This window comes from Mustela lutreola, chromosome 6, assembly GCF_030435805.1.
Source record: "Mustela lutreola isolate mMusLut2 chromosome 6, mMusLut2.pri, whole genome shotgun sequence".
NCBI lineage: Eukaryota > Metazoa > Chordata > Mammalia > Carnivora > Mustelidae > Mustela > Mustela lutreola.
The window spans coordinates 156,308,230-156,334,861 of NC_081295.1; the positions used below are offsets into that span (position 1 = coordinate 156,308,230).

Genomic DNA, 26,632 nt, shown 5'->3' on the forward strand with positions numbered 1-26,632 from the left:
GATATTTAACGCACTGAACCACCCAGTTGCTCCCTTTTAATGTATTGTTAAGTACAGTTTACGAGTGTTTATTTGAAGATTTTTGCATCTATGTCCATCAGGGATATTGGCTTGCAAGGTTTTTTCAGGTCTTTGTCTGATTTGGGGATCATGGTCATGTTGTTTGGCCTCATAAAATGTATTTGGAAACATTCCTTCATGTATTTTTTGGAATACTTTGAGAACAATCAGTATTAACTCTCCTTTAAATGTTTGGTAGAATTCATCTCTGAAACCATCTGGTCCTGGACTTTTGTTTCTTAGGAGTCTTTTGATTACTGATTTAATTTCATTACTTTTTAATGAATTACATTGATTACTTTTATTACTAGTAATTGGTCTGGTTAGATCTTCTATCTCTTCCTCATTTGGTTTTGAAAGACTGTACATTTTTAGGAATTTATACATTTCTTCTAGGTTGTTCAAATTGCTGGTATATAATTTTTCATAGCAGTCTTTTATAATCCTTTGTAATATTGTGGTATCAGTTATTACTTTTCTTTCAAATAAAAAGAAAAGTAATAAAATATTAAAACAAAAATACAAGGGGGAAGCACAATAATGCCAAAAAACCCCACAAAAAACCCAAAACAATGAAGTAGACAAACATATGGCAAGATTAAACAGGAATAATGGACAGTGAAAAAATACACTTAAAAAGAGACAGAACCACAGAAGTTTCATGATTTAAAATCTAGGAGAGGGGCGCCTGGATGGCTCAGTGGGTTAAAGCCGCTGCCTTCGGCTCAGTTCATGATCCCAGGGTCCTGGGATCGAGCCCCACATCGGGCTCTCTGCTCAGCAGGGAGCCTGCTTCTTCCTCTCTCTCTGCCTGCCTCTCTGCCTACTTGTGATCTCTGCCTGTCAAATAAATAAATAAAATCTTTAAAAAAAAAAAAAATCTAGGAGAAAATGATGAAAATCTAGTGCTAATAAACTTCGAAACTTACATATTCTTGAAAAACGTGATTTACTAAGTACTTTAGTAGAAAATATAATTCTTTGCATAACATGAACCCATGATTTGAAATCTTCCATAAAAAATACATGACAAAGTAGATCTGAGATATGAATTTATCAGATGTTTATAAAGATATTTCTGATCTTATGAAAACTCCTAGAAAAAGGAATGGGAGAAAATATCTCAACTAATTTTGTGACACTAGCAGTAATTTTGATACCCCAAACCTAAGAGAGACTATGCGAGATGAAAAATCAGATTCCACTTTCACACATGAATTTGAGTTAAATTTTAAATAAAACTGAAGAAAACATAAAAGTTCAGGAATAAAATATATCTTTATTGTTAAGTTGAATTTATTATAGATTTATAAGTTTAGTTTTATATTACACTATAAAGCTATAGTTTTATACTCTAAAACTAATTGATATAATTTCCTTAAGAAGAGAGAAAAAACATATGACCATATTAAGAGATACAGATACAGATAAACTGTTAAAATACAATATAATTCTTGGGTGCCTGGGTGGCTTAGTGAGTTAGGCCTCTGCCTTCAGCTCAGGCCATGTTCTCAGGGTCCTGGAATCAAGTGCCGCATCAGGCTCTCTGCTTAGCAGGAGGCCTGCTGTCTCTCTGCCTGCCCTCTGCCTACTTGTGATCTCGGTCTCTCTCTGTCAAATAAATAAATAATCTTAAAAAAATACAATATCATTCTTTAAAAAATGTATAGCAAGGGAAGAGTAGACCTTTACCAGTAAAGGTCATGCTATAGCTAAAATGTCTATATAATTTCCTCAGATGATAACTACACTTTTCATGGTAAACATTTCATAATGGATAGAATTGTCAAATCTCTACGTTGTATACCTGGAACTAATATATTATGTCAACTGTCCTTTAGCTAACCCTATACAATATGTTCTATGTCTGGAACTAATGACAACTATGCTTCAATTAAAAAAAAAATTCTCATCTTATTCTTCTCCCTCTTCTTTTGCCTTCCTGTTCTCTCCCATTCTGTTTCACTTTTCTTTTCCTCCCTGAGGAATTTAGTAGTACCGTCATTTAGGCATGTCAGACCAAATTAGGTCTGGGGAATTATGATGCCCTGGAGTTTCCCAGGTGAAGAAAGTATCCATGTTGTGAGGGGGCATGGAGTGTAGGAGCCCAGGCAGTATAAGGGGGACAAGTACAAAGATGAACAGCTTATTGTTGGTTGTTTAACCCAGGCACGATGCAGAAGGCATTCACTTAGGAACAGGGCCCACAGCATGGTGTTGGAGGGTAGTGAGAAGGGTAGGTCAGCCAGAGGTGTTAAAGCCTAATTAGCATGAGAAAGGTGTCTGTGGGAGGCAGAAGGCCAGCCAGTGATGTCAAATCCTCAGCCTGTAGTACAGAACAAAGGCAATTGAAATAGAATTTATGAAAAGGATTTTGGAGCGAGCTGTTGGCATGTTATTATCTCTGTACATTTCCCCACAGAGAAGAGTTCAGATTGGAGTGTCTTGTCCCTTTTGCTAAATATTAACTAGAGAGATGTCAACAAGGCCGATCAATGGCACAAAATATGGGGGACACAGTGGAGAAGGCTATGGATAATATCAAGGCAACAGATGGGCAGCTTGACTGCCTGACGTTGATTCTTTATCAAGATTAGTCTGTAGTGTCAGAGCTCTTCAGGGACAATGAGGCATGAACATTTCCCACAACACGTGTGGGAAGGAGGATAGAGGGAGCATTGGCATGGGGGCAGCTGAAAGCCAGCTTAGATAGGCCAAGTGGAGAAATGAAGGTAAATCAAGGAACAAGAAGCAGGAGGAAAGAGAGAGGAAACATTTTCCCTGGCAACTATCCAAGGAGCTATCGCTCAGCAGCTCCAATGGGTGAAGGGAAATGTTTGATCTTTATGTCAAATTCATCTAAGGATGAATTTTAGAGGGATACGGGGAGCTCAACATTTTAATTTTGGGATTGAGACTGTATTACTCGGGATAAGTCATGAAACTGTCTAGGTCTTCATATGGAGGTAAGGAAAAATGTGAATGGAAATAAAATGATAATGGAAGACCTAAGTGTATGGTCTCTATTTTTATATCCCATGATATCCCAGGGGATGGTCACACACATATCACTGAGCTTGGAGAGGGCTAATAGATAAAGTTATATGACTGTCACTTAATTAGTTTTGTTATTATTATGACTTTATCACAGTAAGAAAGAACATCTCACGGATCTGAGAGACAGTGTCCCTGTGGGTAATCCAGATGCATATGGCAGATACAGCAATGTTTATAACATAAAGAAGCCATTTGACATTTCCAATTTCTGAGTATGAGTGTAAAATTATGTCATTTTAATTTGGAAATGGCAAAAGAATTAAAAGCCTTCTTTGATGGGGGTGAGGTTGAGCAAAATGGGTGAAGAGGGGTCAAGAGGTACCAACTTCCAGTTATGAGATAAATAAATCATGGGGATGTAATGTACACCCGGGTGACTATAGTGATTTTATATTTGCAAGTTGCTAAGAGAGGAGATCTTAGAAGACCTCATCATAAAAAATAAAATTCTCATCACAGGAAAGAAAAACATAATCATGTATGGAGACAAATGTTAATTACATTGATTGTGATCATTTTGCAACATACACAAATATCAAGTCATTATGTTGCACACCTGAAACTAATATAATGTTATATGTCAACTCCACTTCAATTAAAAACCTTTTTTTTTTTTTTTACACCTCCTTTCATTCCATAAGGCAAGGAAAACAAATTTTTTTCTGGATTAAGACATTTTAATATACATAATGTATAGTACTTCATATAATTTATTAATGTCCTTTTCTATATGCCAAAGCGTTACCTTGTGAAGGAAAACAAATATTGCCAATCATTTTATCTTTCCATGGCCTAATCGTAAGTCAAAACAAATAGCCTTTAACCAAATATGTACTTTACGTTCTAAGTACTAATTGTTGCGAGGTAAGATTTTCATCTCTCATATCTCTCATCTCTCATTATCTCGTTTTTTGGTGTTAAGAAATGTGTGGGGAGATTTTTTTTTTTCTTAAAGATCTTATTTATTTATTTGAGAGAGATCGTGAGAGAGAGTGTGAGAAGGGAGAAGGTCAGAGGGAGGAGCAAACTCCCCATGGAGCTGGAAGCCTGCTCCAGGATCATGACAGGAGCTGAAGGCAGTCACTTAACCAACTGAGCCACCCAGGCGCCCCAGGGGAGATGTTTTTAACATAAAAGACCCCTGGAGTTGCGTGTTTAATGCAAGGTAGGTCTGAAGGTATTGCAGACATGGAGACTAGGGGCTTGTTTTTGGGAAAGCAGAAGTCTCACTGTGCACTCCTAAGGAGAAGAAGCAAGTCACAGGGTCAACTCAGGCTTTTCCTGTTATCTCAGCTTCCCCTGGATTGGGGAAATGCATCAGGCAGAGTTCAACTATGAATGATTGAAACCAGCCTAGCAATTTTAGGAAATGGTTTAAATAGGACATGCACAATTATGAAATAGTTGGAAGGGCTGGAGGACCCGGTTCCAGGCCGGCCACCCTAGCCTCCATATAAAACAGGCCCTCAAGGAGGCTGCCAGGTGGTACCATCAGAGAGGCAAGCAATCGGAAAATGGCAGCTTCCCGTCGGTCTTAGCAGCATTCAGAGATCAGGAAACTGCCCTGCTGTCTGTTAGAACTATGTCAGCCGAACATGGATGCGTGGAAGCCGCCTCCCTCCCCTACAGCAACAAGAGCATTCTAGGTATCAGCAACAAGTCACATGTGTCCTGATTTCTCGCACCTTTGGAATAATATCTTGTTCTGGCCAATAGCTCCCACTTGGCGGTCTTTAACACGCCACAGTGTAAAAATTGTTTTAAACCAGAGCAGAAAGCAGGTAATTCCTGGTTCATTATCTGCAGTTCCCTGTTTGCACTTGGGCTATATATTTGGAGACACCAATAACTGGTTTTTCCCCCCTCATTTAGGTAACTGTACAAGCTCAAACTGAGGTGTGCAGCAATGCAGAGAGTGGTTTGGGCCCAGGTTTCCCTGCTTCCTTTCACCTTCCCTGCAAAGGTCTAAGATAAGAACTGAAAAGAGTCTGCAGAGGATGTAGTATGGAGAGGTTTTGTAAGAGAACCATATTGGACTAGACTTTGAGAAAAGAATGCAAGAACTTCCCTAAATTAAGAAGAAAAAAAAAAGATTCACTCAAATATGAAGAAAGAGAAAAAGATCTCAGAACCCACATAGGCATGGATGTTACAGAACTTCCCCCAAGCAGCCAGGCAGGTAGAAACAGGAGCAGACTTAGCATTCCCTCCCCCTCCCTCTCTTTCTTGGGGTCTGCATTAGATCCCATAGACTTGGCAGGAATCCAAGTGAATAAAAAGGAAACAAACCGAGGTTTATAACTACCTTCAGAACCAGAACATTGAGACAGTCATTCTTCCTGGCCATATAAAAATTGAATCTATGCATACGAGAGCTATTGGATTGTTGAACAGAGTGGCTACACTTCCTTCTAGGTATGGTGACTACTAAAGGGTATTACTGAAAGATACGGCATATCCATACAGAATACTATCATAACAAAACCCATAAGATGGTTACTGACAAGGAGTCACAGCGTTCAGAGAAAAAAAAGACAAGATCATATAAGAATGAAAATACCAGGAATGCGCCTTGAAGTTACAGACCAGACATGAAGTTGGAATTCCTCTATGAGGAAAGGTGTATGACTTTTTAAATTGAGGGGGCTTTAAAATACTCATGAAGGGAAGTAGTGACAGAAAAGGCTGAAAATCTCAGGGTAAAAATTTTATAATTTAAAACATATAAGCATGTTATGGGCTGGATTGTGTCCCACCAAAACTCATATATTGGAAGCCTAACCCTTGGTACCTCAAAGTGTGACTGTATTTGGAGAGAGTGCCTTTAAAGAGAGAATTAAGTTAAAATGAGGTCCTTAGGGGCGCCTGGGTGGTTCAGTGGGTTACGCCTCTGCCTTTGGCTTGGACCCTGGGATCGAGCCCCACGTCGGGCTCTCTGCTCGGCGGGGAGCCTGCTTCCTCCTCTCTCTCTCTCTGCCTGCCTCTCTGCCTACTCATGATCTCTGTCTGTCAAATAAATAAATAAAATCTTTAAAAAAAATAAAAAAAGAAAATGAGGTCATTAGAGTAGACCCTAATCCTATCTGACTGGGATCCTTATAAGAAGAGGAGATTAGGACATAGAGAGAAACCAGACATGTGCACACACAAAGGAAAAAACCACGTAAAGACACAGAAGGTGGCCATCCACAAGTCAAGGAAAGAGGCCTGAGGAGAAACCAAACCCGCCGACACCTTGATTTGAACTTGGGTTTGATTCAGCCTCCAGGACAGTGAGAAACATTTCTATTGTGTAACTTACCCTGTCTGTGGTATTTTGTTAGCTGACTAATACCAAGTGGAAGGGTTACGTTATCAAAACGAGGTATTTTGGAGGATATATTAAATTGTGAGAATGAGGAAGTTTGAAGAATGGGAACTGGGCCTTTGTTTACCCTTTCAGTTCCTGTCAAGGACTGCTCAATTCTCTATGAATCCCCGACCTCAGCACAACGCTTGGCACAAAACATGTTCTCAATAATGAGTAGAATGAATGATGGAATGAAAAGGAAGAGAGATTTAAGAGAGGTTGTATTGAAATAATCTACTGTAGTGATCCTCAAGCTTTCTGGTGACAGGACTCTGTTTTTTTCTTTTTAATTTTCTTTTTAAGTGGTCTACTGCCCCCAGTGCGGGGCTTGAACATACAACCCAGAGATCAAGAGTTGCATGAGTTACGGACTGAGCCAGCCAGGCACCACAGGATCCTTTACACTCTTAAATGTTATTGTGAAACCCAAAGGTCTTTGTGAATGATATCCATCAATATTTACTACATTAAGTTTTAAAACTGCAAATTTAAAAATATTTACTAGCTGGGGTGCCTGGCTAGCTTAGTTGGTAAAGCATGTGACTCTTGATCTGGGGGTTGTGAGTTCAAGCCTCATGTTGGGGTAGAGATTACTTAGAAAAATAATTTTTAAAATTTTGAAAGTATTTGTTAATTTTTTCTAAAATAAAAGCAACCAACTTATTAGATGTTATCGTAAGTAACATTTTATGAAAAAATAACTGTGTATATATTTTTCTTTCACTCTCCTTTATGACTGTTTAGTAGAAGACAGATTTTTATATCTGCCTCTTCATTCAAAATGTCATAAGCATATGAAGAAAGTTTGGCTTCATTCAGATAAACTGTTAGAAAAGGAAAGAGTATTTTATTTTATTTTAAAGATTTTATTTATTCATTTGACAGAGAGAGATCACAAGTAGGCAGAAAGGCAGGCAGAGAGAGGGGAGGAAGCAGGCTCCCTGCCAAGCAGAGAGCCTGATGCGGGACTCGATTCCAGGACCCTGAGATTACGACCTGAGCTGAAAGCAGAGGCTTAACACACTGAGCCACCCAGGCACCCAGAAAGAGTATTTTAATAGCTTTTTCAGGTAATTGTGCACATTCCTGTCTGATTTTATACCAGACTTGACAGATGGCACCCTCTTTAGGGTTGGTTGTAATGCGCAGTCTGAAACCTCATCACTAACTTTGAATGGGTCTTTTACCCATGCGTGATTTGGTAACAAGTTGGGCACATCAGTCCGTGGGGGTATTCAGCTTTTCAGTATAAAATATCAAAGAGAAAAGAAAATTAACACCATCACCAATCTCATCAGAAATGTCTCTAAGCATTGGGAAGCTGCAAGTTACCAAATACTGAAAGCTAATAATTTATCATTGCAAATCCTCTCAATTATTTTCTTTGAATTATTTTTTTTCAGACTGATTTCTTTGATTTTTGAGAAAATGACTGAATATGTAATGGTTTATTCTTTCCAATAAAAATGGTGTCCCATGAAAACAAAATAAAACATCTAGATCAGTTTGCAAGTTAAAAGTCACCCAAACTCTTTTCTTTGACAATCATCTCATTTTTGACACAGCTGGAGTGCTTTTTCTGCACTTACCATTTATTCACATGGTTTATTAAAAAGACATGTACTAAAGGATAGAACTAGTCAAGTAAATTTTTTTTTTTACTGCTTAATCAAGGATATTCTTAAGTAAACTATCTCCCTCCCATGTGACTGTTATGGACACAAGAGGGCGGGGACCTCCTGATAAACTGCCTTGATCCACAGGAAGCAAGAGCAATTATGTGCTGTTTTTATACCATCAGCTTTTTTCATAACAAATGCAGCTTTGATATTACTATGAAAATATTGTTGCCCTCACATATCTTGAAAGTGTCTCAGGACCTCCATGGTCTGTTTGCACATTGAGAACTGATGAAATAAAGTATCTGTGGGGATTTGAGGGACAAGGGGCCAAGCTTCTCTTGGAAATTTTGAACCCAGTTGTCAAGCATAGGGCAGGTTGTGAACTGATGTTTGTTGAATGTTGAATTATGTATTATGAATACATGATTGTATAAATATGTGCTTACTTGAATGAGTGAGGCGGTGTGGAGAAGAATGGTGGAGAGAATATGATTTAGAGTGGAGAATGCATGCCTGTTTGGATTCAGAATCTGCTCTCAAGGTCTGGCTTTGTCACTGAACAGCTGTGGGTTTAATTCTGTGGAGCGTTTTATCAGCAAAATGGGGATAATGATACATTGATTTATGGCAAAAAATTAAGTTAGACAAAATGAAATTATGTGTGTAAGTTTTAAAAGTATAATCCACCCCCCTAACATGGGGCTTGAGTTTATAAACTCAATATGGGGGGGCCACAGACTCTACCCACTGAACCAGCCAGGCTCTTATGTGAGCAGTGTTTAATAGCATTTTTGGTTGTATAGAGGTGGGGAAAATATGGAAATTTATAAAATCAGTTTGTGATATTTCAAGGGGAATATCTCAGGAGACACAGGTGGAAATGCAGATTTAATTTGACAGGTAGGTATAGACTCTGCACATGTTGGGGAGATTTTCGTTCAACTGCTATTTACTGAGTGTACTACTCCAACAGAGGAGGCTGTGGACCGTTAAAATATCGGTATCTATGAGGGAGAGGCGATCCAGATCCGTAGGAAATAAGATGGAAAATAGCGGCCAGAGGTCAAGCACAATTATTCAGCAGGTATATCATGGTTTCCAGAAATTACATGATTCCTTTAAAACCTAACTAAAACACACTTCACGCCGCCTTCTTAGCGCAGTGGGCAGCGCGTCAGTCTCATAATCTGAAGGTCCTGAGTTCGAGCCTCAGAGAGGGCATGTGTTTTTGTCAGAAGCTCGTCCACAGCCGGTGACAAACACGACTCCTTTTAGAGCGAAGGTGCCTCCCGGGAATGCCGCGCCGATTCGCGGCTGGGATGCAGTTTCTTCCGATCCTGAACCGAGAAATGTGACGGCACCTGAGATGCAGAGCTTTCCCACAGCAGGCGGCTGGGTCCCCAGGCCTCCTTCGCGGAGCAACGGGTGAAGCCCGGGGAGCCTGCGCGCCCAACCACCTGCGGGGGGCGCGGGGCGGGGCCGCGGGCGCTGCGCTCCGCCCACTTGGCCGCGGGCACCTCCCCCGCGCGCTGGGGTCTGGGTCCCAGCAGGGGCATCTCCGCGCGCAGGTGCGCACCTTGTACGCGCACGGGGAAGACAGGGAAGTGTGGGACATCTTCGCAGCGTAGGAAATTGACTCTTTCTGTCCTTTTGTCCCGTTTGGCTCCACGCATGGCAGGGCTGGCGATGTCCTGACCCACCTTCCCACCGACTGCGTGTGGCCGGGGAAGGGATACAGAGAAAGAGAGGTGGGGGTCCCCACGAGGGCGGAGGAGCTCGGAGAGGGAGGAGGTCGGCGGTGCGCGGTGCAGGGGGGCGGGAGGCACCCACCACCCCCGTTACAGGCATCCTTGAGAAGTGCATTTTAGTGCCGACAGCCCCTCTCTGCTAACCGGATCTGGGATTTACGTGGGGATTTAACCTGGGGAAAAAGGAAGGCCAATGACGGGGACCGAGAGAAGCTAGACTGTAACAGTCGGGGGCCGAATCTCCAAACAAGTCTGGCTTGAGGAGGGGATTGCAAAGTGCCGGAGAGTCGGGCAAGGAAGGTTACGATCCCCAGTGGCATTGTAGAAACTGAATTCACGCAGGAAGTGTTGGGAAGTCTGTGGTTAACGGAGTGTTGCCCCACCTGCCTGGGACCCCATCACCACGGGCCGGGTGATTACATTTCCGATGTAATGCCAGTCCTGAGCATTAGCTCAGAAACTAGCTTCAGAAATCCTTCTAAATCAGAGAAGGAAACAAAGGGGCCATTGTCTGTGCCAAACGCAGAACCCAGATAGTTTCCCCCACCTTTTGTTTTCGAAGCTCCTGGAGATGGAAACAAATATGCAAAAGCTTCCCAGAAGAAAAGCAATTCCACCCCATCCTTTCCCAGAGGTCCAGGCAAGGGGGGAGGGGGGAGGGGGGAGGACTCAGTCAGTGGGACTGGGCAGTGGGACAGTCTCTGCCTTCCAGCTCTTTCTTACATCCTTTTCACATTTTCAACAGGAGCCCGAGCCCCAAGATTTCTAAGGGTGATGCTGATGGCACGAGTAGGTCCTGGGAAAGGGATGGCCCCTGGATAATAAGACTGATCCTGTCTTTTTGATCCACAAATGACTTTTAAGGCCACCCAAGTGGAGCGAGGACCGAATAATCACCCAACATCCCAGACAGTGCCCTGAGCAAGAGCGTGAGCTTTGTCCTCTCCACCAGGGTGCCCGTTCCCAGGGTCACCAAGTGTGTTCCATCTGGGGAAGACCACATCAGGAACTGCCTGGTGAGTTAATACAGGGATTCCAGAATCTTTCATATTTTTCAAAGTTGTGATTATCAACTTTGAATGTCAGTGTGGCTGACATCATGGCTGTCTGGGAGGTGGCTTTGGGGTAGGCCATTCCAGGCTCTGTGTTTGCACATCTGTTTCCAGTGTGTTTAGTCCACATGTAAGGGAAAGACCATGAATACAGGAAAAATGATCGTTTATATGCAATTCAAGATAAGCACTTTTAAAAAAAGTTTAAAATACCAGCTAAACATTCTGTCTTTTAGACATAAAAAGAAATGATGGGCTTTTTGTTGTTCAAGTCCACTGAGCCCAAGCCAGGCAGGTAGAGGCTGCTGGTTTTCTCTTCCGTCCCCTTTCCCTCAGAAGCTGAACTTTTGGCGGAGATAGAGGAAGTTGCACTTTGTTCTAATCAGAAAATTTAAAAAGAACATTTGCTCCCATTTTCCCCTTTCCTCTTCTTCTCAAGACCACACCTGTAATTACATTTTATTGGATATAGAGCAAAAAAACTAACTTAGAAATGGGCATTTTAGGCACAGGCAAGGTCCCAGAGGAGCAAAATAAACCGGAATGGAGAACTAACAACTGGTCAACTGCGGAGAAGGGAGACTGGAATGACCTTCTAGAGGATAAGGGGCTCTGAGCTCTGTCTTGTCAGCAAAAGGTCACCATTTCACCATTTTACCCTGGACTGCAACATGGCTGAATCTGTGTTTCTCAAATGAGAAACTGCCGTTTGTGCAAAAGATAACTTGGGAAGCGATGACGGTTGAGTTCAAAGTTCAGGAGAAGCATTATTGCATCATCTCAGTGGACCTGGCAGAGACACGGAATGGCTTTACTGAGCACTGGCAGTCAAGTTAGACTCATTTATCCCATACAAGGCATGAGGGCCTCTCTCAACTGTTAGCTTCTGGGCCCCACATCACCTAGGAGTCTTGGGGGTTCAGTCACAATCAAGACAGACATAAGCTTCACATTCTTGTATGGGGAGATAGAAGTGAAAACAAAAAACTAAACCATATAGTTTCAGATATGATGGAAGTAACTACTTGATGATTCAGGGAAGAGTGCTCTGAGAAGATGATTTTGAGGTGAGCCTAAATAACATGGAAAATGATGTGGGAAGTCTGGAAGACTCCTGAGCCTTGAAGCAGAAGGAATACTAATGCAAGGGCCTCAAGACAAAATTCACCTGAGTTAATGAAAGGGAAAAATGAGAAGAAGCTAGTGTTTACAATTTAGACAGAAAGATAGAATTGACAGAATGTAGTGAAAAACTGAATGCAGATGATGATGAGGGAGAGAGAAGTCTTTAGGTCTCTGGCTTGGGGCATTGCTTGGATGGTCGTGTTTTTTAAAAAAAGTATTTTTTTACTAAAGATTTTATCTATTTATTTGAGTGAGAGAGAGTGAGAGCACAAGCAGGGGGAGGGGTAGAGGCAGAAGCAGACTCCTTGCTCAGTGGGGAGCCTGATGGGAGAATCCATCCCAGGGCCCCGGAATCATGACCTGAGCCAAAGGCAGATGCCTAACCAACTGAGCCACCAAGGCGCCCCAATGGTGGTACTTTTCTGCAAGACTGATATTCCTCACTAAAGTGGGTTTGGGGAAAGAAATCATTAGGTTCTTGCCATGTCCTATTAGTTCTGAAATATTCATTCATGTGCAAGTGGAGATATCAGTGAGGGATTATGGATAAAGGTTGGAACTCAGGAGAGATGGCCGTCCAGAATATGGATAGTGCTTGTAATAAAGCAAGGAGAAATGAATTGAAACAGGCTGGACCACTCGATACAGTATCCTCCGGTGACAAGTGGGTATAAAGTATTTGAAATATGCTATGAAATGAGATTTGCTATATAAGTGTAAAATAGACACCATATTTCAAAAACTTGACATGAGAGAAAGAATGTAAAACATCTCATTAATAATTTTTCTATTGATTACTTGTTGAATTGATAATATTTTGGATATATTGCTAAATAAAATACAGTATTAAAGTAATTCCATTTCTTTCTGTTTGCTTTTTTTCATGGGACTACTAGAAGGTTCAAAAGTATATGTATGATGCATATCTCTGTTGGATAGCACGGATGTAAGGTAATCGTTCTGAACCTCTTGGTGAGAAGAGGGTCATATTTATTGATCTATTTCCACACAATAAAAGAATGGTCACAGATCCCCCCGCAATTAGCTCAAGATAAGAAGTGGCCCAAGGACAGAACCTCAGAGAACATTCGTAGAGAAAGATGGAGAAAAAGTGGGGACACAAAGGACCCTAAAGAGTTCGAGAACTCATTGGCCCTGTCTAAACCCAAGGAAGAAATCATTCACTTGGGAGGGGGAGAGCTGGAGGGTATTTCAGAAACTGGAACCCCAAGTAAGATGAAATACAGAAGAAGTTCCCATTGGATTTTACAATTTTGAGGAGATTGTAGTGGCCTGGACGAAGGCAGTTTCAATGAAATGCCACACTCAAGTGTCTAGCAGTAAGCTGTGGACTGAGGTATGGTTAGACATTCATGTACATTTCTCTTTCTGGAATTTGGTGGTAGAGATAAGGCTGGAAATCTGCGAATTTCTTTCTTTTTAAATTTTATTTACTTATCAGAGAGAGTGAGAGAGCGAGCATGAGCAGGGGGAAGAGCAGACAGAGCAGGCAGAGGGAGAAGCAGGCTGCCCGCTGAGCCGGACTCCATCCTAGGACCCTAGGATCATGACCCAAGCCAAAGGCAGCGGCTTACGGACTGAGCCACCCAGGTGTCCCGTGCCAACTTCTTGAAAGTGGAATCAGGAAATTAGCTCAAGGAGAACATTATGTCTGTGTGTATATGGTGGTTGCTGCTAATTAATGAATAATCTTGAATATGATCTAACATCCATATTTTTTCCAGACCTCTGATTGTCACAGACACAACCTCCCTTAACAAGGGACTAAGAAACCAAACAAAATCCACTTTCTTTAATGTTTTAAGTCTCTCTTCATCCATAGGCAATCCCTTGCTTTTCTATTTAAAATGTTATTAGTTAACTAATGTATTAGTTATATTAGTTAACTAATATACTTTATTTTGTAGAGCACTTTAAGATTTTAAGAAAAATCGAGCAAGAAGTACATAGTTCCCAGTACATAGTACATAGTTCCCAATAAACAATGTCACCCTTCCTCCTGTTGAGTTTCCTGTTATTGACATTGTGCTTAGTGTGAGATTTGTTATAACAGGGGAATCAATATTGATACATTCTTATTATTGACTGAAGTCCACAGTTAGCCTTAGAGTTCACTCGTTGTGTCATATATTCTATGGGTTTTGACAAATGTATAACATGTATCCACTATTCTAGTATGGTACAGAAGAGTAGTTTAGGCCAACAGATTTGCTGAAGGGGTTGCATCTTTTATCCTACATAATTTCCTACCTTGTGGATTTATTCTACTGCCTCTTCTTGGTGGCCCTTGACATATTTCTTGAACTGCTCTATTTCTTGTAAACTGTAGTTATAGGTAGAAGCTCACTTAGCTTCAGCCTCAAATATTTCAACAGTAAAATTTGAGAGGTATTGTGAGCATAACTTTATGAGGTGTGTAATGTCTGGAGTTCTCCTTTTTTATTTTTTAAAAGATTTTACTCATTTATTTGTCAGAGAAAGAGAGCACAAGCAGGCAGAGTGGCAGGCAGAGGCAGAGAGAGAAACAGGCTCCCAGCTGAGCAAGGAGCCCGATCCAAGACTCAATCCCAGGACCCTGGGCTCATGGCCCAAGCGAAGGCAGACACCCAACCGCCCGAGCCACCCAGGTGTCCCTGAATTTCTCCTTTTTAGTCATCAATATTAACATTCATACATGGGCTCAAATGTCACATCCATATCTTGTGTATATAATCACATACTGATACATAAAATTGGTACAAAAAATAAATTTAGACAACATCACTAAAAGAATGACACAACAGCAAGCAAAATATTAATTCTCAAATGAGCACCTTAGAGGAAAATCAAAAGCATACCGTCAGACTCATAAAAATGGGAATTTCAAAGATCATAAAAATGGAAATTTCCAATGACTTATTTCTTAGGTTCTGCAGAAACTGCTCTCTAGTTTAAAACTCTACCCTTGAATACTCTTCAATTATAGAGTACTACAGTAAAAATCCTGTACATTTAACATAAGGAATAAGAAAAAGAAAGTCTCTAAGGAAAGCAAGAAAAAAGAATGCTAAATAGAAACATGGGGATTAGCTGGAATATAGCAAATCCAGTTGGTCATTTAAAAAAAAAAAAAAAGACCTAAAATTGCCATTGAAATGTCAGGAAAAAAGGAAGATGAAGAAAGCATAAGAAAGAAGCAAAATGAATTAGTGGATGTTGTTTAAAGATTTTGGAGATATGGTGGGATAATATTTTGAAGAATTCATTGGGGTTTGATTTTCCTGCACTACCCACTCCACCCAGTCAAGGCAGTAGCCATGTGAACCTCCGCTCTAGACGCTGGGGCGCAGTGAGATTCAGCGTTCTGTACAGACCGTGTCTGAGCACTGAGGAAGCTCCCATTCTAGGAAAGAGAAAAACAAAGCAATAACTTAAAAACCTACTTTCTGGAGGACCTAACATTTGTGAAGAAGATAGAACTGGGAGCGAGAGATTGTGCACGCAACATTTTAGCTCTACTTGTCTGAAGAAGGACAATTTGAGTTGAGACCTGAGTACTCAGAAGTGCCAAGCCTGGGGCAGGAGTGAGGGGTGCTGGCAGGTGGACCAAGGGTCTCCATGAGGAGCGGTGACAAGGGTACAACAGAGGTGTCAAAGCTTCTTGGATCTTTTGCCAGGTAAGAAGCTCTGGGTTTGTAAATAGAACAGGCAATATACAAACCAAGGAAGGGGGTTGGGAGAGAACTTCTCGAATAATAAGCATGCGCAGAAGGACCACAGGCCTCTCACTTTCCTGGTTCCTGGGGGCTGCTGGGAACTTTGGGCCTTGAGGCACCAGCCAGAACTGGATGGAGGGCAGAGATGATCAGACATTGGAGAGTGAAGAATGGGAACTTCCTTAGAAAGCCTTGTCAGCACTTCCCAATTTCACTTTCCTGATCTCCTGGAAGTAAAAAGAACACGCTCCAGATGTCGAGACACCGTGTCTATTCCTGCCTGCTCCAGAGTTGGGGTCATTATTGGTCTTTGCAGGCTCAGCTGCCCAAGACAAGCAGTGGGACAGCCTCTCCCAGCCCAGGGGCTCAAGCCTTCCGTGTCACATCCCCGGACCAGGCTGCTGGAAAGTCCTATTCCCATTTCCTAGAGAAACCCCAGAAAACCCAAGACCTAATTCTCTTCAACTTTCCGAAGGTGAAAACTGTGGCCCAGGGTGGGGATGAGAGGAGCGGCTAGGAGAGAATTCTGAGGCCAGTAGGTCTAAGTGAAGCTTTGCTCAGTTTGCTGGAATAACAATTTTGAGCAAAGGCAGAGAAGGAAAACACCGGCATCAGTCCCTTCCCAGTACTGCGTATCTGTGGGGATAGTGAGTCCGAAAGAATAGTTTGCCATTAGCCTGAAAGAGTGGCCAAGTTTCCCCCTCTCCTTTCTAAAGGCAGTAAACACTCCTCCACTTTTTTTCTTCAATTCTGGATATAGAATCAACACACTTGACCTTACTATATTGTCTGTCGTAGGCCATCTACTATGGTCCTAGTATCCCATTTAAAGATCTTGTTCTCCCTACCTCCATTTCAACATTGATCTGAGCCTCAGTGTGGTCCCCAGGGAGGCTAGTCTGTAGTGGATTTCTTAGATTTCTCAGCAAACCCCATTCCAGGAGCTGCACACAGCGCTCTTCTCCCGTAGGGCTCAGGGAGTGATGAAGAACCTTGGCGGGAGCTAAGATTGTGCCTTGAGAGTCTTAATCTTGTCCTGTAGATTTATTCCTGAAGCCCTTGCTTAGCCCCAGACCCGGAGGATGAGTCGAGTGACCTACACAGACACTGCAGCACGGGTATTAATTTATTGAGCAATTATTACACGCTATTGCAGGGAACATTCCTAGAGATAGCCTACAGTCTCCATTTCCTCATGAAAAAACTTACGAAAGTTTCTTGCTGCAGACCTCAAGACTCTCATGGCCAAAAGAGAAAACAAATGGAGGCTATGCAGGGCTGTTCGAATTCTTCCTCCTCCGTCCACACCCCTCTTTCTCTTGGTCCAACTTGGCTACCACATCTTCCTTAGGTTGTCTAGACCTTCAGTTCAGCCTGCCGCAACAGTAGAGGGACTTTCCCCATGTCATCTTATCGAGGGCTAATCTGACAGCAGAGTTAATAGGCTAGCCCACTCCTTTCCCCATCCTCCAAATCTCTTTCTTCTTAATACTTAGCCAACTCTTAGAGATCTGATAGAAGACAAATTGACATCTGCTACCTGACCACGGGTTGTCACTGTGAATAAAATACTAAAACAATACCGCGATAAAAGTTAAGTAGCAAAATTTTATATTTTATAAATATATAAAATATAAACTGTGTCTTTATTAAAAAAGGAAAAACATTAAAACATCAGAGAATCCACAATCTCCTGCCTGTGCCTCCTGACACAATTCTCAAGCTATTCCTCACACTTCTGACTCCAAAGGAGAAAGTTTGGTTTTCCCAGACACACAACATTTTTTACCAACTTTGAGCCGAGGCCCCCAAACCTGTGTTTCTAAGACATTCTGTCCCATTTGTTCCTTTTTTGTTTTTGTATGTCACATTTCGGTTTTTCTTTCTTTCTTTTTTTCCTTCTTCTTCCTTTTAAACCAGCAGGGAAGCACACAGAGGAAGGGCTGAGCTAAAGAGAGGTCCGCCCAGTGCACGTCGCCCCATGCCGGTGAACCCCGGAACCGGGGGAGCCTGGCAGGACTGCAAAAGCTGGAGAATGCGGGCGTCGATCCCGCTACCTCTCGCATGCTAAGCGAGCGCTCTACCTCTTGAGCTAATTCCCCCTGACATCTCTGCCTTTCTGCCTATTTTTATCACTTTGAGGCAAATTTCATTCCAGTGCCACTTCGTTTCTGGGTTGCTCCCACCCTCAGGAGACCTCCCTACCCCTTCCACTTATTGTTCCTTCAAATAAGTCATCTCTTCTCTGGGATCTATTAATCATTTGACTGTTCCTCCATTAGGGGAGTTGAGATCTGCCGTTGTCTTTCCTTCTGGAGTTGGGAGTTTATCTACTGAATTATACACTGAATCTAGCAATGCTTTCTTAGAGAAGTGACTGGACTGGGGAACTGATTTATGGTGATTTATTTTACCGCGGTCCATACTGTGGTGCCTATTTGAGAAAAGTATCAACATGACGGAAGCATAATCTGTACATGCGCGCATTTCAATGAATTTTGACAAATAAGTACACGCAGGTAACATCCCCGCAACTGCGATATAGGACCGTTTCATCCTATGAGTCTCCCAGGTCCGCATAACAAAATACCAGAAGCCGGGGGTGGGGTGGAGGTGGGGGTGGGGGTGGTGGGGCTCAAAACACACGTCTACGCCCTGGGTCCCAGAGGCCAGACGCCTGAGGTCAAGGTTTCTGCCTGGCGGTGCTCTGTCTCGTGGCTGCCCAGCAGCACAAGCCTTCCTTGAATCTTGCTCTTGGTTTTCCCACGGTTTGCTCACTCAGCGTGTTCACGCTGCTCATTCTTTTCACGGCTGGAGACAACTCCAGGGTGACGTCCGCTTGCTCTGGGCCTGTCTTGGAACAAGGGGTCTGAACAAGCCGGTGTTGGGTACAATTCAAGCTGAGTTCGTGTCCTTCAGCATAGTGTGTGAACTTCTGTGTTGTGAGTCCTAGGGCTTTCACGAATTCTCGATTTGCTCATTTCTCAATTTGTCCTCTTTACTCACCACGAGGGTCACCCAGCCCAGGATGCGGGGCCGTCGGGGGACCTGGGCTACGAAAACCCTCAGCGACTCGAGAAAATGGTCTCCTGTGACAAACAGGAAAGTCCAGGAGTGAAAGGACTTCTCCAACGTTCCACAAGCTAAACAGGGATGGCATGGGACCCCGAGTTGGCTTTGTCAATTCCAGAACCCGCCGGGTGCGACCCTCTTTCCAGCCGCAGGGATTTGGTGTCCGGAGACGCGCGGGGCTCCGCGGCCCCGGGGCTGAATTCCCACTGGGGTTCACGCGTGGCCCCGAGCGCGCAGAACCCGGCAGTGCCAGCGATCGCCCGCCGCCTTCCCCCCTGGGCCTGGGGTCGCCGGGTGGGGTGCTCTCCCGGACGGTTCTCCGACGGCTCCGCTCGGCGGGCGGGAAGAACCGGGAGCTCAGGTGAGAAGAGGGTAGCTGGGGCGCGGAGCGGCCTCCATCCCCGCGGGTCGTCTGCTTCCCAGGCCCTGCTCCCGGCGCGCGCAAAACAGCCGCCCTCGGTGGAAAGTCCGCAGAGGGCTCGGGGTCCCTGACAGCGTCTCCCTCAAGGCTCCCCTACTGATTTGAGAGAGCGGCTGTCCTTCCTTCCCCTTCCTTCTTTCTCAGCGCTCTTATTGCTATTACTACTGAGGTCCAGCTCACATACCGTGCTATGTTAGCTTTCGGTGTACAACACAGTGATTCGACAATTCTATACATCACTCGGCGCTCATCCTAAGTGTAGTCACCGTACAACTTTATGACAATATTATTCACTATATTCCCTATGCTGTGCTTTTTATCTCTGTGACCTATTTATTTTATAACCAGAAGTTTGTGCTTCTTAATCACCACTAGTTTATTCTCCGTATTTATGAGTCTGTTTTTTGTCTTATTTTTGTTGTAGTTGTTTGCTTTTTTAGATTCCACATGTAAGTGAGATCATATGATATTTGTCTTTCTGACTTATTTCACTTAACATAATACGCTCTAGGTCCATCCATGTTGATAGAAATGGTGAGGTCTTTTTTTTTTTTTTTTTTTTTTTTAATGGCTAATAGTCCTTGGCATATATGTAACCACCACATCTTCTTTATCCATTCTTGGATTGATAGACACTTAGTTTGCGGCTATATCTTGGCTATTGTAAATAACGCTGCAATAAACATAGGGGTTCATATATCTTTTCAATTAATGCTTTCATTTTCTTTGGGTCATGGAATTACTGGGTCATACAGTAGCTCTCTTCTTAATATTTTGGAGGGAGTCTCCAGACCGTTGGACCCAGCACCTGCACAGTTTATTCCCTCCAGCAGCTCACCAAGGTTCCCTTTTCTCCACATCCTGGTCACCGTGTCTCATGTTTGTTTTGTTTTTCTGACGACTCAAAATATTTGTTTCGATTTTTTTTTTTTTTTCAGATTCCATGGGTTTTGACCCGCGGTGGTGATGGGAGGGTGGGGGGATGATCACTGGGTTTAGTCACCAAGCTCAACATTTGGAGGCAAGGAGGGGAAGAGCTTTCCTCTTCGAGATGTTCTTTCATGGGGGAAATTCGCAGGCAAGCAGGTGATGCTAAGGAAACGCAGTACAATGCCGGGTTCTCTGGAGATTCTGGAACAGTCGTGGGATCCTGGCGCACGGAAAACTTGCTCATTCCACCCACCGCGTTGGTGCTGAGTTTACAACGCTCATCATGCCGACTGAGCAATAAAGTCGCGGCTGCCCTGCGGTTCGAGGGCGGGAGGGCTCCGCTCGAAGGCACAGCAACCCCGCGGATTCCCACTGTTTCTCTTTTCGGTCTTTTCCTCCCCCTTTCTGGCGGTCCGCCCTCAGACCAGCCCCAAGGCACATACAGGATATGCGCTTCCTCCACTCATTTTCTCGCAGCTTCCTTTCCTGTTCCCTTTCCGCCTCTGCCCAAGGCTGGGCCGCCGTCGGATCCGCGGAGGAGGAGGAGGCGGTCGAGGAGGGCGAGGGGGGCTCGAGTGTCCCCGCGGGGAGCGCGTCGGCCGGCTGCGGGAGGACCAGCCGGGGTGTTTGCGCGCGGGGACGGTGTCCGGACATCCCCAAGCGCGGGCGCGGGCCCGCCAGCCGGTGAACAGAGAATTGGAGAGAGTGAGAGTCAAGTCCAAAAGCCACGAAAAGCAGCAGGACCCCAGCAACACGGTCCGGGCCGGGAGGAGGCGCACCTGCCATCACAGCGGGTGATGTGAGCTCCTTTATTTATTCCGTAGTTCGGCACACGGCCACCCTGCCACGCGGTCCTGGGTCCTGTTGTCGCACAGTCGCGCGGCTCTGCACCGCTGCGGGCTCCAGCCCCATCCATCGCGCAAGACCCCAGACTCTTCCAGAAAGGAATCGCAGAGAATTCCTGCGCGGGAGAAACGGCCGCCCAAGGCTCCTCCTTGGAGCGGAGGGGGTCCCCCTCGTCCCGCCTCCAGATCCGCGGCGCGCCCTGCGGGTCTGCCCCCCAGTCTAAAGGCCGTGAGCCTGAACTTAAAAGCGGAGTCTTCTGTGCTCGAGGTGTCCATTGTTTCGAGAAGAAATGCGGACCCAAAGACTGCAGTGGGACGTGTTTGTCTAAAGTGACTTTTGCAAGTAGAAGTATGGGCGTGCTTTTCCGAATTAGGTAAAAATGGGAGAAGAGATAAAATTCTGCTTCGAAGGGAAAACGGGTGGAGGACCCAGTGGGAATTGTGCGAGAAAGCACGTGTAGGGGAGCAGGTGGAGAACAAGGAGCGGTGGTTTCGACTTCCGCCAGGGACCGCGTGGGAGTGAGCTCTGGAAGCAAACTAGAAAGGTGGGAAGGAAATGGGCCAGCGGAAGGATGAAGGGTGATGAGGCTGTCTTTTAAATACGGGGCTCACGAAAACCCAAGGTCACGAAACACCTCAGCAGACGACATTTGAACTTTCCTTGTGTGATACTGAATTTTAACTGAGATTTCGGGTTTAGAATGAATCAGTGGTCATAACTCCTGCCAAGCTCAAAGGTGAATTAGAAGGAAAAACTTTCTTTCGAAGTGATTGGAATAATATTGATCTTTGATAAGTAACCAAGAATAGGAAAGTTAGCACAGCAGCTGGCCGGTTAGCTCAGTTGGTTAGAGCGTGGTGCTAATAACGCCAAGGTCGCGGGTTCGATCCCCGTACGGGCCATGTGACGTTCTTTTAGGCTCGCTTCGTAAAAAATGCTGTGTCTAAAAATCCGGGAAAGATTCAGGAAGTAGAATAATGCATGAACGTTAATCTTGACAGGGTGTAGAGAGATCAGCCGTGGCTTTGTGCCTCCAAAGTCTTGTCCTGGGAGATTCAGGGGAGCAGGAAACTGAAATGCAGAGCAATGTGGAAAACAGGGATGGTGGGCTTTCCCGAAAATCTTCTTACATTTCCCGCGATGTCCAGAGATTCCTCAACCGTGACTAGCTCCTCAGGTGAATTTTTCTAGTTATGCACCTGCTTACTTGCAGGGAAGGCTGTCCTTGGCCTGAGGGGGGCCAGCAAAGCCTTTCAGGGCAACTCGGGCCCCAGATTCACGCCATTTTCACTCCTATTTCCTCTCTCTCTCTCTCTCTCTCTCTCTTTTTTTTTTTCACTTTTGACTGCAGCGTTGCTGGACTTAAAGAGATGTTTCATACAGATCCCCCAAACTTTCACTGCTCTCTGCCTGGCCAGCTACTTGTTAGACCCAAAACCATTCTCCAGGAGGCATCTTGTCCCTGATGCCTCTCCCACTTTTCTGAGGTTGCCTTGTGTTCCTTCCAAAATTCCCAGAGATCTAGAAAAACATCTGTTTCGTGGCATTTACCGAGTTGCAAATGTCTATGGCTCAGCCATCTTCCCCATGAGATTGTAAGAGCCTTGGCAGCAGGGTGCTTATCACCTGGTGCTAAGTACTTTAAAAAGTCTGCATTAATGATAGAAGAACAAAAGAAATGTGCGCAGGCCTGAAGGAAAGAGCGTGCCTGGTTCTTCAAATGGACATTATAGGCCTGTGGGATCATGATGTCTGAACACGGTGCACCGAGGTCCACTGAGGAGTAGACTACAGTACATGGCGTTTGGTCCCATTTCTCTGAATGTATCCCTGAGACTCATTCGGAATGGTTTGACGTGTCCCCAGGATCAAGGTGGTGGTACCAGGATCAAAACAGGGCATCTCCTCTAGATCCAAAGTCTGGGAAAGTCTAGAAGGTTGAATTAGGCTGAGGCTGGGAGATGGGCGAGAGGAATCTGTGTCAGAACTCAAGAGAACATGCAAGGGGTGCCTGGGTGGCTCAGTGGGTTAAGCCACTGCCTTTGGCTCAGGTCATGATCCTGGGATCAAGTCCCACATGGGGCTCTCTGCTCAGCAGGGGGCCTGCTTCCCTTCATCTCTCTCTGCCTACTTGTGATTTCTCTCTGTCAAATAATTAAATAAAATCTTTAAAAAAAAAAAAAAAAAAGAGGACACGCAAGACCCCTTTTGGTTCCACCTCTTGCAGCCTCCCTGACATTGACAGGTAAATAACTCTTTCTAAACTATCAGTTTCAATCTTCCGCACTTTGACCACTCTTGATTTCTTAGTTTTGATATCTTGCTTTCCTCTCAACTCTTTGGTCCTTCTGTCTGTCAGTTACGCAGTTACTGAGGCTCTCAAGGGAAGTGGGGTAGGTCAGGGGCCCATCCTGGCAGCGTCCCGGAGAAGCTGGATCCCACCAGGCAGGCCCAAGATGGTGGCGCCACGACAGGAAACTCTGTCAAGGCTGGGTTAGTTAGGAAGATAAAGTGCAAAACTCTGGATAAATATTCCACCCTATAGTGGACAGCTGTCAGCAAGATAGAAACCTAACCCCCAGCGCACCCAGTTTTCTCCCTCTCTCCCTCTCCCCCTCCTTCTCTCTCCCGTCCTCTGCCCCCCCCCCCATATCACTAGTGTGTACTTTTCACTTTAATAAACTTTCATGCTTGTGTTGTTTATCTGATGTGCTGTGTGTCTGTCCTTGAATTCCTTCTTCTGACAGGACCAAGAACCTTCGGCAACTCCTTCAGGTCTGGCAACTCCTTCAAGTCTGGCTGGGTCAAGGCCCCAAGGCCCGGGGTCCTGGCAACATATCGATCTTGTGATTTTGCTTTATAAAGTCAAGTAGATCCACTGGTGAAAGGTGTTCAGTTCTTCAATATGTCTGTTGATTTGTTCTTTACTGGATCCATCAAACAATGAGAAGTACTGAGTCTGCAGTTATAATTGTGGACTTTTCTATTTTTCTTTTCAGCTTTATTAGCTTTTGTTTATGAGTTTTGAAGCTCTGTGGCCAGGGGCATAGAGTGTGGGGGTGGGTAAGGGGAGAGGCCCCTGGTAGGGCCTGGTCCCAGAACCCAGAGATTGGACGCCTGAGCCAAAGTCAGACCCTTGACTCTGTCAAGGCACCCAGGTGCCCCACCTCACCACTCTTTATCCTTCTGCACTAACCTCTTTATGTTATGTGTGTCATACATGTAGCTATGATGAGAAAACCATTAGACGATGTTGTAATTTCACTTTCAATCATCAGCCATACTTTAAAGAACTCAAGAGAGAGTAACAGTGGTTCCTTTTACCCAGATAATTCCTATCTCTGCTCTTGTTTATTCATTCTTAGTATCTAAGTTCCCTTCTGGCATCATTTTTGCTGTCTCAAAGTTCGACTCTTTTCTAGCACTACTATTAGCAATAGATTCTCTGTTTTACCTTTAAATGAGGATGTATTTCTTTCCCCTTTACGTCTGAAGAATAGTTTGGCTCTACTTAGCCTTCTGGGCTTAATGTGTCTTTTCTTTCAGCATTTAATAAATGAGATGTCATTTCTTTATGACCCTATGGTTGTTTTGAAACTTTCAAGGATTTTTTTCCCTATTGTTTCCAGGAGTATAACTGTGATATGTGTGGGTGTGGATTTGTTCAGGGATATCCTGCTTGAGGTTTGCTGAATTTCTTGTATCTGATTTATGTCTTTTGCCAAATTTGGGAATTTCTCAGCCATTAAGAATTCAATTATTTTTCTTTTTTCAAGAAGCTCTTTCTTCTCTTCTGGGTCTCCAAAGATGTAAATAGAATTTGTTATTTTCCTACTTGTCCCTGAGGCTCTGTCCATCTTTTAAAAAACTCTTTTCTCTCTCTCGTTTAGATCGGGTTGTTACTATTCTATCTTCATCTTCACTGAACTTTACTCAGTCATCTCTTGCTACTGGCACACTCTATGCTTCTGTTCATAATTTTGGCTAATAAATTTTACAGTTCTGAAATTTCAATTTGGATTTACATCTTTGGATGATTTGCTAAGATTTTCTAACAATTCACTTCAAAGAATTCTCGCCCTGAATTCTTGGAGCATTTACTCATCACACCTTTGAAGTGTTTGCCAGATGATTCCAGTACCTGTACCATCCCAGAATTGGTACCTGTCGATTCCCTCCTCCCAGTGATTTAGAACTTTCTTGGTTCTTCATGTACTGAATAGCTTCAGACTATAGGCCATTTATATGTTGTAAGACTTCGTGTCTCACTCAAATTTTATGGCGAATGCTGCCCATTTTGTTTTTGTAGGCACTTTGCCTTGTGTTCATGTTCCCAGTACAAAGCAGCCTTCTAAATGTTGTGGTTTCAAAGTCCTTTCCATTTTCAAAGCCCTTACGATTCCATTTGGAGATTTCCGGAGTGTGCACAGCCCCACGGCCAGTGTGGACTCGGGCAGTGGGCTCCTGCTGCAGTTCTCGAAGTCTGTAATGTGTTGCTTAGGGTCAGAGGCACTTGCTCAAGCTCAAGAGTGCCTTCAAGAGCTCATAAATAACTTTACATGTTTGCTTTCCATGTGTCTTCCCCAGTATTGTCTGGTCACCCTGGGGGCTCGCCGTCTCAGTCTGCTGACAAGAAGGTTGGCTGCTTCCTTCCCGGCTCTGCCCCGCATTTCTTAGGACTGAGCCACATAAAAGGCCAAGCTGCAGGGGACATGGAGAAAGAGAGCAACTGGCTACATCCCTCAGGACCACAGCTCCTCTGAAGAAACAGAAAGTAAATGATAAATTGATAGATCTGCTTAGCCAGTGCAGGTAGGGAGTGCAAAGGCCTGTCTTTGAACTTGCCTGGAGGGCATATGGGAAACAAGCATCCAAATGACTGTGTTCAAGATGTCTAATATTTTCTCAATTCGTTCAATAAGCTGGAAGATGCAGGGTTGTGAGCCGGAGATTGGGGCGAAAATGGTAAAATCTGGAGAATGTGGGCATCAATCCCACTACCTCTCAAATGCTAAGTGAACACTCTACCACCTGAGCTAATGCCCTTGTCCTCTCTGGTTTCTTCTCCAGGTTTTCACCTTCCCCTGTCTCCATTTCATTGTTCACTATTCTGAGCAGCCTGAAATATTAACCGCCAAAGCCATTAATATGAAAAGAGGGTGTATCTTCTCCAGCATGACCGGGACCAGAAAGCAGTGGGTACTATTTCTCTGCCAGAGTAAGGAGAAGAAAGCAGCCATAGGAAAACTCTAGCATCCCCCAAATCGCATGGTTTAGACTGCAGGACCAGAAGAGGACATGGGGGAGGGAGGGCTCCCTCAGAATGTTCCGGCTCAGGTGTCACAGCTAGCTCAGGATGGTTATCTGCTTTTTTAAAGAAAAAAACAAAAACACAACAACCAAAGGTCGATCGTGACTCATTCCTTTCAGCTGGAGCTGCCCAGAATAGAAAGAGGAGGTGATTTCACCCCAAGACAAAAGAAGCTACCTGTTTCCACCTGGGGACCTCCCACATGTTAGGTAAGCATGATAACCACTACACTATGGAAACTCGCCTCCTGAAAAAATCCGAAATCAGTGTTCAGTTCTTGCTAAGGCATGTCATGGAGCGGTGCCCTATGCACAGCATGGGAG

General features: G+C 44.1%; 2 non-coding genes across 2 annotated transcripts; both read left to right on the top strand.

Moving 5' to 3' along the window:
• Nucleotides 1-9,236: 9,236 nt before the first annotated feature.
• On the top strand, nt 9,237-9,309 carry TRNAM-CAU (transfer RNA methionine (anticodon CAU)). Its single transcript has one exon. It is a non-coding gene; the product is annotated as a tRNA-Met (tRNA).
• A 12,517-nt stretch (nt 9,310-21,826) lies between these two features.
• On the top strand, nt 21,827-21,900 carry TRNAI-AAU (transfer RNA isoleucine (anticodon AAU)). The gene has a single exon. It is a non-coding gene; the product is annotated as a tRNA-Ile (tRNA).
• Nucleotides 21,901-26,632: the final 4,732 nt, after the last annotated feature.